Source organism: Salmo salar, chromosome 17 (assembly GCF_965601325.2).
Source record: "Salmo salar chromosome 17, fSalSal1, whole genome shotgun sequence".
NCBI classification, from domain to species: Eukaryota; Metazoa; Chordata; class Actinopteri; order Salmoniformes; family Salmonidae; genus Salmo; species Salmo salar.
Window position 1 is genome coordinate 80,296,619 of NC_138307.1, and position 13,973 is coordinate 80,310,591.

At 47.0% G+C, this 13,973-nt stretch overlaps 1 long non-coding RNA gene across 1 annotated transcript in view; it reads left to right on the forward strand.

Moving 5' to 3' along the window:
* LOC123733412 (uncharacterized) overlaps nucleotides 1-13,217 on the forward strand; it is an 89,088-nt gene extending 75,871 nt beyond the window's left edge. Inside the window, exon 3 of the long non-coding RNA XR_014381241.1 lies at nucleotides 13,040-13,217. This is a non-coding gene — a long non-coding RNA (uncharacterized LOC123733412). The remainder of the gene's footprint in view (nucleotides 1-13,039) is intronic.
* The last annotated feature ends 756 nt before the right edge of the window (nucleotides 13,218-13,973 follow it).

Here is a 13,973-nt window from a genome sequence, read left to right on the forward strand (position 1 = left end):
AGACAGCATCTACTGGCCCTGCTGTATTCTACTGTTATTATCTATAACTCAACACACAGCATCTACTGGCAGACAGCATCTATTGTCAGACAGCATCTATTGGCAGATAGCATCTATTGGCAGACAGCATCTACTGGCAGACAGCATCTATTGGCAGACAGCATCTACTGGCCCTACTATGTTCTACTGTTTTTATCTATAACTCAACACACAGCGTCTACTGGCAGACAGCATCTACTGGCAGACAGCATCTACTGGCCCTGCTGTGTTCTACTGTTATTATCTATAACTCAACACACAGCATCTACTGGCAGACAGCATCTACTGGCCCTGCTGTGTTCTACTGTTATTATCTACAACTCAACACACAGCATCTACTGGCAGACAGCATCTACTGGCAGACAGCATCTACTGGCCCTGCTGTTTTCTACTGTTATTATCTAACTCAACACACAGCATCTACTGGCAGACAGCATCTACTGGCCCTGCTGTATTCTACTGTTATTATCTAACTCAACACACAGCATCTACTGGCAGACAGCATCTACTGGCCCTGCTGTTTTCTACTGTTATTATCTATAACTCAACACACAGCATCTACTGGCAGACAGCATCTACTGGCCCTGCTGTGTTCTACTGTTATTATCTATAACTCAACACACAGCATCTACTGGCAGACAGCATCTACTGGTAGACAGCATCAACTGGCCATGCTGTGTTCTACTGTTATTATCTATAACTCAACACACAGCATCTACTGGCAGACAGCATCTATTGGCAGACAGCATCTACTGGCCCTGCTGTGTTCTACTGTTATTATCTATAACTCAACACACAGCATCTACTGGCAGACAGCATCTATTGGCAGACAGCATCTACTGGCCCTGCTGTGTTCTACTGTTATTATCTATAACTCAACAAACAGCATCCACTGGCAGACAACATCTATTGGCAGACAGCATCTACTGGCCCTGCTGTGTTCTACTGGTATTATCTATAACTCAACACACAGCATCTACTGGCAGACAGCATCTACTGGCAGACAGCATCTACTGGCCCTGCTGTATTCTACTGTTATTATCTATAACTCAACACACAGCGTCTACTGGCAGACAGCATCTACTGGCAGACAGCATCTACTGGCCCTGCTGTGTTCTACTGTTATTATCTATAACTCAACACACAGCATCTACTGGCAGACAGCATCTACTGGCCCTGCTGTGTTCTACTGTTATTATCTATAACTCAACACACAGCATCTACTGGCAGACAGCATCTACTGGCAGACAGCATCTACTGGCCCTGCTGTGATCTACTGTTATTATCTATAACTCAACACACAGCATCTACTGGCAGACAGCATCTACTGGCAGACAGCATCTACTGGCAGACAGCCTCTACTGGCAGACAGCATCTACTGGCAGACAGCATCTACTGGCAGACAGCATCTACTGGCCCTGCTGTATTCTACTGTTATTCTACTGGCCCTGCTGTATTCTACTGAGTCTGGTATCCTGAGCTGAGGCTGGGAGTGTGTGTGTGTGTGTGTGTGTGTGTGTGTGTGTGTGTGTGTGTGTGTGTGTGTGTGTGTGTGTGTGTGTGTGTGTGTGTGTGTGTGTGTGTGTGTGTTTGTCCTCCTGTGTGTGACTCCACTGTCCTCCACCATCACTGTTCAGTGTGGAATGCTGGGTATTCAGGGCAGCTGAACGTTCCGGCCCAGTTAAAAGCAGTAATACCATCTCTCTCTAATGCAATAGTTATCAGGAGTGATGACACTGGGCCATTCCCCAGCAGAGCAGCACAGAAATCTAATCAGGACATTGTTACTAAAACAGACTTGTTTATGGAGCCGCCCCTAAAGTAGACGCAGCAAGTATGGAAACAATGTCTTCCCTCTGTCAGCTCTGTTAGAGCTCTGTTAAACATGCCAGCTCGCAGGTCACACACCACACACACGCACCACACACACACACACACACACACACACACACACACACACACACACACACACGCACCACACACACACACACACACACACACACCACACACACACACACACACACACACACACACACACACACACACACACACACACACACACACACACACACACCACACACACACACACACACACACACACACAGACACATGGCAAGTGTATGAGGTGCCAGTGTGGTTAGGGGGAAGCGAGCGGTGGAACGGTGGGAGCGAGTGGTGGCTTGTGGAGGGCGATGTGGTATGGGGGTTGTCACAGGATGAGGGGGTTTGGGGGGGGTTCCGCGAGTGGTGGCTTATGGGGGAGGTGGTAAGGTTGGAGGGTTGGTATTGGAGGGTGTCACGGGGGCTGAGGAGAGTAGAGGATTTCAGGTCGTTACCATACAGCTGTTTTGGAAGCAGGGTAGAGTATAGCTCACCGCTCCCCTCTCAGGTTCAGTTAGTCCCAGACACACGTAACAGTTTGGCTGCATGTTAGCTCCTCTGAGCCCCCTGGACGGACCCACCAGCAATAGGTTAAATTAGGCTGCGTCAGCAACGGGACGACACATGAATGAATTGGGTCAACATCTGACTGGTGTACGCACGCAGGGGGCCAGGAGGGGCTTGTCTGAGTCTCGGGATGCGTTCTAAATGGCTGTCTGTTCCCTATAGAATGGCCCCTATGGACCCTGGTCAGAAACGCTGCCCTATGTACAGGTAACTGCCAAAATAAAGGATACACACAAATCAAAAATATTTGTAAAAAAATCCTTAAAGTAGAATTTCTAGAGATGATTAATGTTACTGTCCCTACCACAACCAAAACAAATACTTAATTACATGTAATTATGTCCTTGAAACATTACATTTAAATACTGTAGAATTCCATGAATTCCTATGAAGGACTGATCCTACCGGGGAGTGGCAATATGGACGACCGGTGACTTCAAAGCCTCTCAATGGCCAATACATAGCATCAACAATCCAGGGTTTAAATACTTCGTTGTTTAAACCCCCTATGGTCCTTTCAGACTCTTTCAAAGTCACTGAGATCTCTTCTTCTAGCCATGGTAGACCAAATAATGGGCAACTGGTAATTTTTATACGTGACCCTAAGCATGATGGGATGTTAATTGCTTTGTGGAAACACCTTGCTTTCAATATACAATACTTTGTATCCCTGATTTACTCAAGTGTTTCCTTTATTTTGCCAGTTACCTGTAGGGAACCCTGGTCAAAAATAGGTGAGGAGAGGGGTGTGGAGCAGGCGCTATGGAGAGGTGAACAGTGTCTGGTTTCTCCCCTCTCTCTCGGGGCATAGTGAAACACTGTCACATGTCACAGAGAGAGTAGTAGTGGTTGTAAGTAGTAGAGTACCAGGAATAGTTAGATTAGGTATTCAGTAATCAGAGCTCTCTCTCTCTGTCTGTCTCACTCTCTGTCTCTCTCTGTCTCTCTCTCTGTCTCTCTGTCTCACTCTCTGTCTCTCTCTCTCTCTCTCTGTCTCTGTCTCACTCTCTCTCTCTCTCTCTCTCTCTCTCTCTCTCTCTCTCTCTCTCTCTCTCTCTCTCTCTCTCTCTCTCTCTCTCTCTCTCTCTCTCTCTCTCTCTCTCTGTCTCTCTCTCTCTCTCTCTCTCTCTCTCTCTCTCTCTCTCTCTCTCTCTCTCTCTCTCTCTCTCTCTCTCTCTGTCTCACTCTCTCTCTCTCTCTGTCTGTCTCCCCCTCTCTCTCTCTCATTGTTTCTGTCTCTCTCTCTCTCTTTACCCCTTCTTTCTCTCTCTCTCTGTCTCTGTATGTCTCAGTCTCTGTCTCTCCCTCTCTCTGTCTCTGTCTCTCTGTCTTGCTCTCTCTCTCTCGGTCTGTCTTTCCCTCTCTCTCTGTCCATCTCTCCCTCTCTCTCTCATTGTCTCTGTCTCTCTCTCTCTCTTTCCCCCTTCTTTCTCTCTCTCTCCCCCCTCTTTCTCTCTCTCTTTCACTTTCTGCTTTCTCTGAACAGTCAGTTGATCAACATATTAAGTTAGCCCTAGACTCACTCTACAGACCCATAAATCCCTTCTATTGGAAAGTTCATTTCACCATATTTGGAATGTAATCCTACCAACCGTAGAACAAGTGACTTAGACATGGCTGTTATTTCACTGCATGGGGTCATTTATTGGAATATTTATGAAATGTGATGAAATAAGTAGTGTGTGTGTGTGTGTGCGTGCGTGTGTGTGTGTGTGTGTGTGTGTGTGTGTGTGTGTGTGTGTGTGTGTGTGTGTGTGTGTGTGTGTGTGTGTGTGTGTGTGTGTGTGTGTGTGTGTGTGTGTGTGTGTGTGTGTGTGTGTGTGTGGCTGCTGGCATAGGGCCTCCAGATATAAACAGTGCCCAGAGGGCTTGTTGAGTGGGGTGAGGAGCGGTGGTGTGTGCGTGTGTGTGTGTGTGTGTGTGTATATGGTGTGTGTGTACATGCTAGCCCACTCAGTCCCATGTCAAGAGTCTCATGTATGTGCAGTATTTGCTCCGTCAGTCTGCACTCTGACCCCTCGTTGAAAGGTTGAATTCCATCGTATCGGCTTGTGTTCTGAAAATCACATGATGTCACCCGCATGGAATTGATGACAAATCGGCGTTTCTGTTAAGAAATGCATTAGCAGAATGGAGCAGGACGATACCCTTGCATTGTGCAAAACTTTTTTTAATTAATCAAAATGAGTGATTACCATTGAACGATAATGACATTTCACCCCCAAATCATTGCTAATTGAACAATGATATAATCACATAATGGTCTCCTAGCCAGAGCGTCCAATGAAATCAATCAAATTTTGGGGTCATGGGATCCCATTTGATCTAGTCTCAGACCACAGAGAGAGCCCAGTGGTCACAGGTCTCAGACCACAGAGAGAACCCAGTGGTCACAGTTCTCAGACCACAGAGAGAACCCAGTGGTCACAGGTCTCAGACCACAGAGAGAACCCAGTGGTCACAGGTCTCAGACCACAGAGAGAACCCAGTGGTCACAGGTCTCAGACCACAGAGAGAACCCAGTGGTCACACACAACAGGGGTCAATACAGAGCCAGGTGTCAGGGATCAATACAGAGCCACGGGTCAGGGATCAATACAGAGCCAGGGGTCAGGGGTCAATACAGAGCCAGGGGTCAATACAGAGCCAGGGGTCAATACAGAGCCAGGGGTCAGGGATCAATACAGAGCCAGTAGTCAATACAGAGCCAGGGGTCAGGGATCAATACAGAGCCAGGGGTCAGGGATCAATACAGAGCCAGTAGTCAATACAGAGCCAGGGGTCAGGGATCAATACAGAGCCAGGGGTCAGGGATCAATACAGAGCCAGTAGTCAATACAATACAGAACCAGGGGTCAGTACAGAGCCAGGGGTCAGGGATCAATACAGAGACGGGTCAACACAGAGACAGGGGTCAATACAGAGCCAGGGGTCAATACAGAGCCAGGGGTCAGTACAGAGCCAGGGGTCAGGGATCAATACAGAGACGGGTCAACACAGAGACAGGGGTCAATACAGAGACAGGGGTCAGGGGTCAATACAGAGCCAGTCTCCTACCCAAATGCCACCTTATCCTCTATGTAGTGCACTACATTTGACCAGGGCCTATAGGGTTCCCATAGGACTCTGGTGAAAAGTAGTGCACTTTTGTGGTGAAGCTGTCCTGTCCCCTTAACAGAAAAACACCCCCAAAGCATAATGTTTCCACCTCCATGTTTGACGGTGGGGATGGTGTTCTTGGGGTCATAGGCAGCATTCCTCCTCCTCCAAACTTCAGACGGGCATATATATGTGCTTTCTTGAGCAGGGGGACCTTGCGGGCGCTGCAGGATTTCAGTCCTTCACGGCGTAGTGTGTTACCAATTGTTTTCTTGGTGACTATGGTCCCAGCTGCCTTGAGATCATTGACAAGATCCTCCCGTGTAGTTCTGGGCTGATTCCTCACCGTTCTCATGATCATTGCAACCCCACCAGGTGAGATCTTGCATGGAGCCCCAGGCTGAGGGATATTGACAGTTCTTTTGTGTTTCTTCCATTTGCGAATAATCGCACCAAATGTTGTCACCTTCTCACCAAGCTGCTTGGCGATGGTCTTGTAGCGCATTCCAGCCTTGTGTAGGTCTACAATCTTGTCCCTGACATCCTTGGAGAGCTCTTTGGTCTTGGCCATGGTGGAGAGTTTGGAATCTGATTGATTGATTGCTTCTGTGAACAGGTGTCTTTTATACAGGTAACAAGCTGAGATTGGGAGCACTCCCTTTAAGAGTGTGTTCCTAATCTCAGCTCGTTACCTGTATAAAAGACACCTGGGACCCAGAAATCTTTCTGATTGAGAGGGGGTCAAATACTTATTTCCCTCATTAAAATGCAAATCATTTTATAACATTTTTGACATGCGTTTTTCTGGATTTTTTGTTGTTGTTATTCTGTCTCTCACTGTTCAAATAAACCTACCATTAAAATTATAGACTGGTCATTTCTTTGTCCGTGGGCAAACGTACAAAATCAGCAGGGGATCAAATACTTTTTTCCCTCACTGTATAGGGAATGGGGTGCAGTTTGGGATTTGACAGTATGGTATGAGCCAGTTGAGCAGGTCTGAGAGATGAGAGAGAGAGATGCTGGGTCAGACAGACAGACAGACAGACAGACAGACAGACAGACAGACAGACAGACAGACAGGCAGGCAGGCAGGCAGGCAGGCAGGCAGGCAGGCAGGCAGGCAGGGAGGGAGGGAGGGAGGGAGGGAGGGAGGGAGGGAGGGAGGGAGGGAGGGAGGGAGGGAGGGAGGGAGGGAGGGAGGGAGGGAGGGAGGGAGGGAGGGAGGTGCTGGGTCAGACAGACAGCAGACAGACAGGGAGGGGGGAGAGAAGGAAGGAGGGTGGGAGATGCTGGGTCAGACAGACAGACAGACAGACAGACAGACAGACAGACAGACAGACAGACAGACAGACAGACAGACAGACAGACAGACAGACAGACAGACAGACAGACAGGGAGGTTAATGCTGGGTCAGACAGACAGACAGACAGACAGACAGACAGACAGACAGACAGACAGACAGACAGACAGACAGACAGACAGACAGACAGACAGACAGACAGACAGACAGACAGACAGGGAGGTTAATGCTGGGTCAGACAGACAGACAGACAGACAGACAGACAGACAGACAGACAGACAGACAGACAGACAGACAGACAGACAGACAGACAGACAGACAGACAGACAGACAGACAGGGAGGTTAATGCTGGGTCAGACAGACAGACAGACAGACAGACAGACAGACAGACAGACAGACAGACAGACAGACAGACAGACAGACAGACAGACAGGTTAATGCTGGGTCAGACAGACAGACAGACAGACAGACAGACAGACAGACAGACAGACAGACAGACAGACAGACAGACAGACAGACAGACAGACAGACAGACAGACAGACAGACAGACAGACAGACAGACAGACAGACAGGATGGTTAATGCTGTGTCAGTCAAACAGACAGGATGGTTAATGCTGTGTCAGACAGGGAGGTTAATGCTGTGTCAGTCAGACAGACAGGGAGGTTAATGCTGTGTCAGTCAGACAGACAGGAAAGTTAATGCTGTGTAAGACAGACAGACAGACAGACAGACAGACAGACAGACAGACAGACAGACAGACAGACAGACAGACAGACAGACAGACAGACAGACAGACAGAGACAGGATGGTTAATGCTGTGTCAGTCAGACAGACAGGGAGGTTAATGCTGTGTCAGACAGACAGACAGGATGGTTAATGCTGTGTCAGACAGACAGACAGACAGACAGACAGACAGACAGACAGACAGACAGACAGACAGACAGACAGACAGACAGACAGACAGACAGACAGACAGACAGACAGGGAGGTTAATGCTGGGTCAGACAGACAGGGAGGAAGGAAGGTAGCAGGTACATGGTGTTTTACTGAGATGTGTGCGTTGGCCAGGGGATTGATCTCTCTGCCACCCTCACCACCCTCGCCAACTGGACTCAGCCTGACCCCAACTCTGAAGCCCAGAACATGATGCTAGGTGCTGTTCCAGTCTGTTGGCAATCCCGTACCAGGACCACACACACACACACACACACACACACACACACACACACACACACACACACACACACACACACACACACACACTGAGTGGTCTGAGTGGTCTGATTCACAGGGCAGTGGTCGGGGGCCCCTGTCTTTCCCAGCGTGGGCCGATATTCAGCGCCGCCCCGTCAGAAGCAGCACCCCTGTGACAGAACACAGGAAAGTGCACATTGGGTATTTATGGATCCTTGACCTCCTTCCCGACCTGATTCCCGCAGGCGTGAGGAATGTTGGGGTAGTTGTTGCTGGTGTTGGTGCTGTGCCCGTCCCGTCTCTGAGACACAATATCACTGGACATCAATGAAACAAAACGGACTGCAATGGGGAGGGACTACCTCAACTTTTTTCCATTGGAAAGCTTTTCACTGTGGTGTGCTCTAATTAACATGACCCACAGCACTGATAGAAGACTGTGGCAATACAGTGATAGACTTAGTTCATATTCAGTCAGACACGTTGATTTCTCTGTGGATGGTGCTCTGTGGATGGTGCTCTGTGGATGGTGCCCTGTGGATGGTGCTCTGTGGATGGTGCCCTGTGGATGGTGCTCTGTGGATGGTGCTCTGTGGATGGTGCTCTGTGGATGGTGCCCTGTGGATGGTGCTCTGTGGATGGTGCTCTGTGGATGGTGCTCTGTGGATGGTGCCCTGTGGATGGTGCTCTGTGGATGGTGCTCTGTGGATGGTGCCCTGTGGATGGTGCTCTGTGGATGGTGCCCTGTGGATGGTGCTCTGTGGATGGTGCTCTGTGGATGGTGCTCTGTGGATGGTGCCCTGTGGATGGTGCTCTGTGGATGGTGCTCTGTGGATGGTGCTCTGTGGATGGTGCCCTGTGGATGGTGCTCTGTGGATGGTGCCCTGTGGATGGTGCTCTGTGGATGGTGCCCTGTGGATGGTGCCCTGTGGATGGTGCTCTGTGGATGGTGCCCTGTGGATGGTGCCCTGTGGATGGTGCTCTGTGGATGGTGCCCTGTGGATGGTGCTCTGTGGATGGTGCCCTGTGGATGGTGCTCTGTGGATGGTGCCCTGTGGATGGTGACCTGTGGATGGTGCTCTGTGGATGGTGCTCTGTGGATGGTGCCCAGTGGATGGTGCCCTGTGGATGGTGCCCTGTGGATGGTGCCCTGTGGATGGTGCCCTGTGGATGGTGATCTGTGGATGGTGCTCTGTGGATGGTGCCCTGTGGATGGTGCTCTGTGGATGGTGCCCTGTGGATGGTGCTCTATGGATGGTGCTCTGTGGATGGTGCCCTGTGGATGGTGCTCTGTGGATGGTGCCCTGTGGATGGTGCTCTGTGGATGGTGCTCTGTGGATGGTGCCCTGTGGATGGTGCCCTGTGGATGGTGCTCTGTGGATGGTGCTCTGTGGATGGTGCCCTGTGGATGGTGCTCTGTGGATGGTGCCCTGTGGATGGTGCTCTGTGGATGGTGCTCTGTGGATGGTGCCCTGTGGATGGTGCTCTGTGGATGGTGCCCTGTGGATGGTGCTCTGTGGATGGTGCCCTGTGGATGGTGCTCTGTGGATGGTGCCCTGTGGATGGTGCCCTGTGGATGGTGCTCTGTGGATGGTGCCCTGTGGATACTTTGATGACTGAAGGGAGGTCACAGTAGTGTACACTGAAATCCCTGGGTCATGTTGTAATAGATTAACAGTGATTACAGTACTGAACAGACTGTCAATGTGGAGACAGTCTAACTCATGTTGTGATAGATTAACATGTTGATTACATTACTGAACAGACTGTCAATGTGGAGACAGTCTAACTCATGTTGTGATAGATTAACATGTTGATTACAGTACTGAACAGACTGTCAATGTGGAGACAGTCTAACTCATGTTGTGATAGATTAACATGTTGATTACAGTACTGAACAGACTGTCAATGTGGAGACAGTCTAACTCATGTTGTTATAGATTAACATGTTGATTACAGTACTGAACAGACTGTCAATGTGGAGACAGTCTAACTCATGTTGTGATAGATTAACACATGTTGATTACAGTACTGAACAGACTGTCAATGTGGAGACAGTCTAACTCATGTTGTGATAGATTAACATGTTGATTACAGTACTGAACAGACTGTCAATGTGGAGACAGTCTAACTCATGTTGTGATAGATTAACACATGTTGATTACAGTACTGAACAGACTGTCAATGTGGAGACAGTCTAACTCATGTTGTGATAGATTAACACATGTTGATTACAGTACTGAACAGACTGTCAATGTGGAGACAGTCTAACTCATGTTGTGATAGATTAACACATGTTGATTACAGTACTGAACAGACTGTCAATGTGGAGACAGTCTAACTCATGTTGTGATAGATTAACACATGTTGATTACAGTACTGAACAGACTGTCAATGTAGAGACAGTCTAACTCATGTTGTGATAGATTAACATGTTGATTACAGTACTGAACAGACTGTCAATGTGGAGACAGTCTAAGTCATGTTGTGATAGATTAACACATGTTGATTACAGTACTGAACAGACTGTCAATGTAGAGACAGTCTAACTCATGTTGTGATAGATTAACATGTTGATTACAGTACTGAACAGACTGTCAATGTGGAGACAGTCTAACTCATGTTGTGATAGATTAACATGTTGATTACAGTACTGAACAGACTGTCAATGTGGAGACAGTCTAACTCATGTTGTGATAGATTAACATGTTGATTACAGTACTGAACAGACTGTCAATGTGGAGACAGTCTAACTCATGTTGTGATAGATTAACACATGTTGATTACAGTACTGAACAGACTGTCAATGTGGAGACAGTCTAACTCATGTTGTGATAGATTAACATGTTGATTACAGTACTGAACAGACTGTCAATGTGGAGACAGTCTAACTCATGTTGTGATAGATTAACACATGTTGATTACAGTACTGAACAGACTGTCAATGTAGAGACAGTCTAACTCATGTTGTGATAGATTAACATGTTGATTACAGTACTGAACAGACTGTCAATGTGGAGACAGTCTAAGTCATGTTGTGATAGATTAACACATGTTGATTACAGTACTGAACAGACTGTCAATGTGGAGACAGTCTAACTCATGTTGTGATAGATTAACATGTTGATTACAGTACTGAACAGACTGTCAATGTGGAGACAGTCTAACTCATGTTGTGATAGATTAACATGTTGATTACAGTACTGAACAGACTGTCAATGTAGAGACAGTCTAACTCATGTTGTGATAGATTAACATGTTGATTACAGTACTGAACAGACTGTCAATGTGGAGACAGTCTAAGTCATGTTGTGATAGATTAACACATGTTGATTACAGTACTGAACAGACTGTCAATGTGGAGACAGTCTAACTCATGTTGTGATAGATTAACATGTTGATTACAGTACTGAACAGACTGTCAATGTGGAGACAGTCTAACTCATGTTGTGATAGATTAACATGTTGATTACAGTACTGAACAGACTGTCAATGTGGAGACAGTCTAACTCATGTTGTGATAGATTAACATGTTGATTACAGTACTGAACAGACTGTCAATGTAGAGACAGTCTAACTCATGTTGTGATAGATTAACATGTTGATTACAGTACTGAACAGACTGTCAATGTGGAGACAGTCTAACTCATGTTGTGATAGATTAACATGTTGATTACAGTACTGAACAGACTGTCAATGTGGAGACAGTCTAACTCATGTTGTGATAGATTAACATGTTGATTACAGTACTGAACAGACTGTCAATGTGGAGACAGTCTAACTCATGTTGTGATAGATTAACATGTTGATTACAGTACTGAACAGACTGTCAATGTGGAGACAGTCTAACTCATGTTGTGATAGATTAACACATGTTGATTGTCCTGCAGATGGGCACCTTGTATTGATGTCGCCAAACCAAAGCCAGATTTTATCGAGATGTTTTGCTTTCATCGTTGACAGATGATGTTGAAACCATGTTGTTGGTGCCCATTGTCTCTGCACCATTCTGAAGGCTCTGATTTGATTTCCTATGGACACCGGGTTCTGAGAAAGAGTATCTGTATTGGCATGGATACATGCCTGGAAGGTTGATTCAAGCGGATCCCTTTGTAGAAAGAAATCAAAGTTTGCATAACTACTGCTATCTTCCCATCTCCTGTTGAGTTTGTCTGGTATATTTGTCATGTAAATATCAATTGAATATGTATATCTGGTGCATTCCTCCATTGCAGCGAGCCAAGCGTTGACGGATTGGCTTCACATGGATGGGATGCGTCCCAAATGGCACACTATTCCCTATATAGTGCACTACATAGGGAATAGGGCCCTGGGCAAAAGTAGTGCACTATATAGGAAATAGGGCGCTGGTCTAAAGTAGTGCACTATATAGGGAATAGGGCTCTGGTCTAAAGTAGTGCACTATATAGGGAATAGGGCCCTGGTCTAAAGTAGTGCACTATATAGGGAATAGGGCTCTGGTCTAAAGTAGTGCACTATATAGGGAATAGGGCTCTGGTCTAAAGTAGTGCACTATATAGGGAATAGGGCTCTGGTCTAAAGTAGTGCACTATATAGGGAATAGGGCTCTGGTCTAAAGTAGTGCACTATATAGGGAATAGGGCTCTTGTCTAAAGTAGTGCACTATATAGGGAATAGGGCTCTGGTCTAAAGTAGTGCACTATATAGGGAATAGGGTATAAATTGGACCAGAGACATCCTGTTATTTGAGTAGCAGATGATGAGGAGGAAGAGCTGGACAGAGGAACAATGTCATCGGCATTGGACCCAACAATCGTCCTCCAGTGAATCCAGTGGAACCTGATAGAATCTCTCATCTATCTATCTATCTTCGTTGTTTCACAGCAAAATGAGCTCCCCGTGACAAGAAAGAAACATCAAAACACATCATTTCATCTGTCTTTTTTTGTGTTCCCTTCTTCTCTTCACAGACGTCTTGCAGGCAACGATTTGACGCACATTCCCAAAGGAGCGTTCTACGGCCTCTTCAACCTCAAAGTACTGTAAGTAAACCCTCCTCTCATGTCTCTCAACCGTCTTTTACCCACCTCTTCCAAGATGGGGACATCATGTGGTGAGGCAACAGGTTCCAGGTCTCTCTCTCTCTCTCTCTCCACCTCTCTCCCTGTCTCTCTCACTCGATCTCTGTCTCTCTTTCCACCTCTCTCCTGGTCTCTCCCTGTCTCTCTCTCTCTCTTTCTCCCACCTCTCACCCTCTCTCTCTCTCTCTCTCTCTCTCTCTCTCTCTCTCTCTCCACCTCTCACCCTGTCTCTCTCTCACTCTTTCTGTCTCTCCCTGTCTCTCTCTCTCTCTCTCTCTCTCTCTCCACCTCTCTCCCTGTCTTTCCCTGTCTCTCTCTCTCTCTCTCTCTCTCTCTCTCCACCTCTCACCCTGTCTCTCTCTCACTCTTTTTGTCTCTCTCTCTGTGTCTCCGTCTCAAACCAGAGGCGATTATCTCTGTTTTCTCAGCAGAAGTGTTTTTACTGTGAGTTGACCTGGAGGTCATTGTTTCTCCTGCTACCTCTCAGTCTCCCCAGAAAGAGCCTTGGACAGGGATCAAATGATTCACAGGAATCTTTAATTATGAAAATGTGCTGGTAATTTATAGTAATTGGTGTTAAAAGGGGTTAGTCTTAGGAAAGTATTGGAAAGCAATTTTGCCACTTTGAGAAAATTGCCTGAGAAGTGCTTTGTGGATGGATCACCCTGTAAGGCCTTCAATGTATCCTAAATGGCACCATATTCCCTAAGTAGTGCACTAAATAGAGGATAGGGTGCATTTAGGAACAAAGCCCAGTTCTACCTACAGCAGATAGGAGCTTCAGGGAGTTTCAGCTTCATGCTTTACACTTGTAGCATGAAAC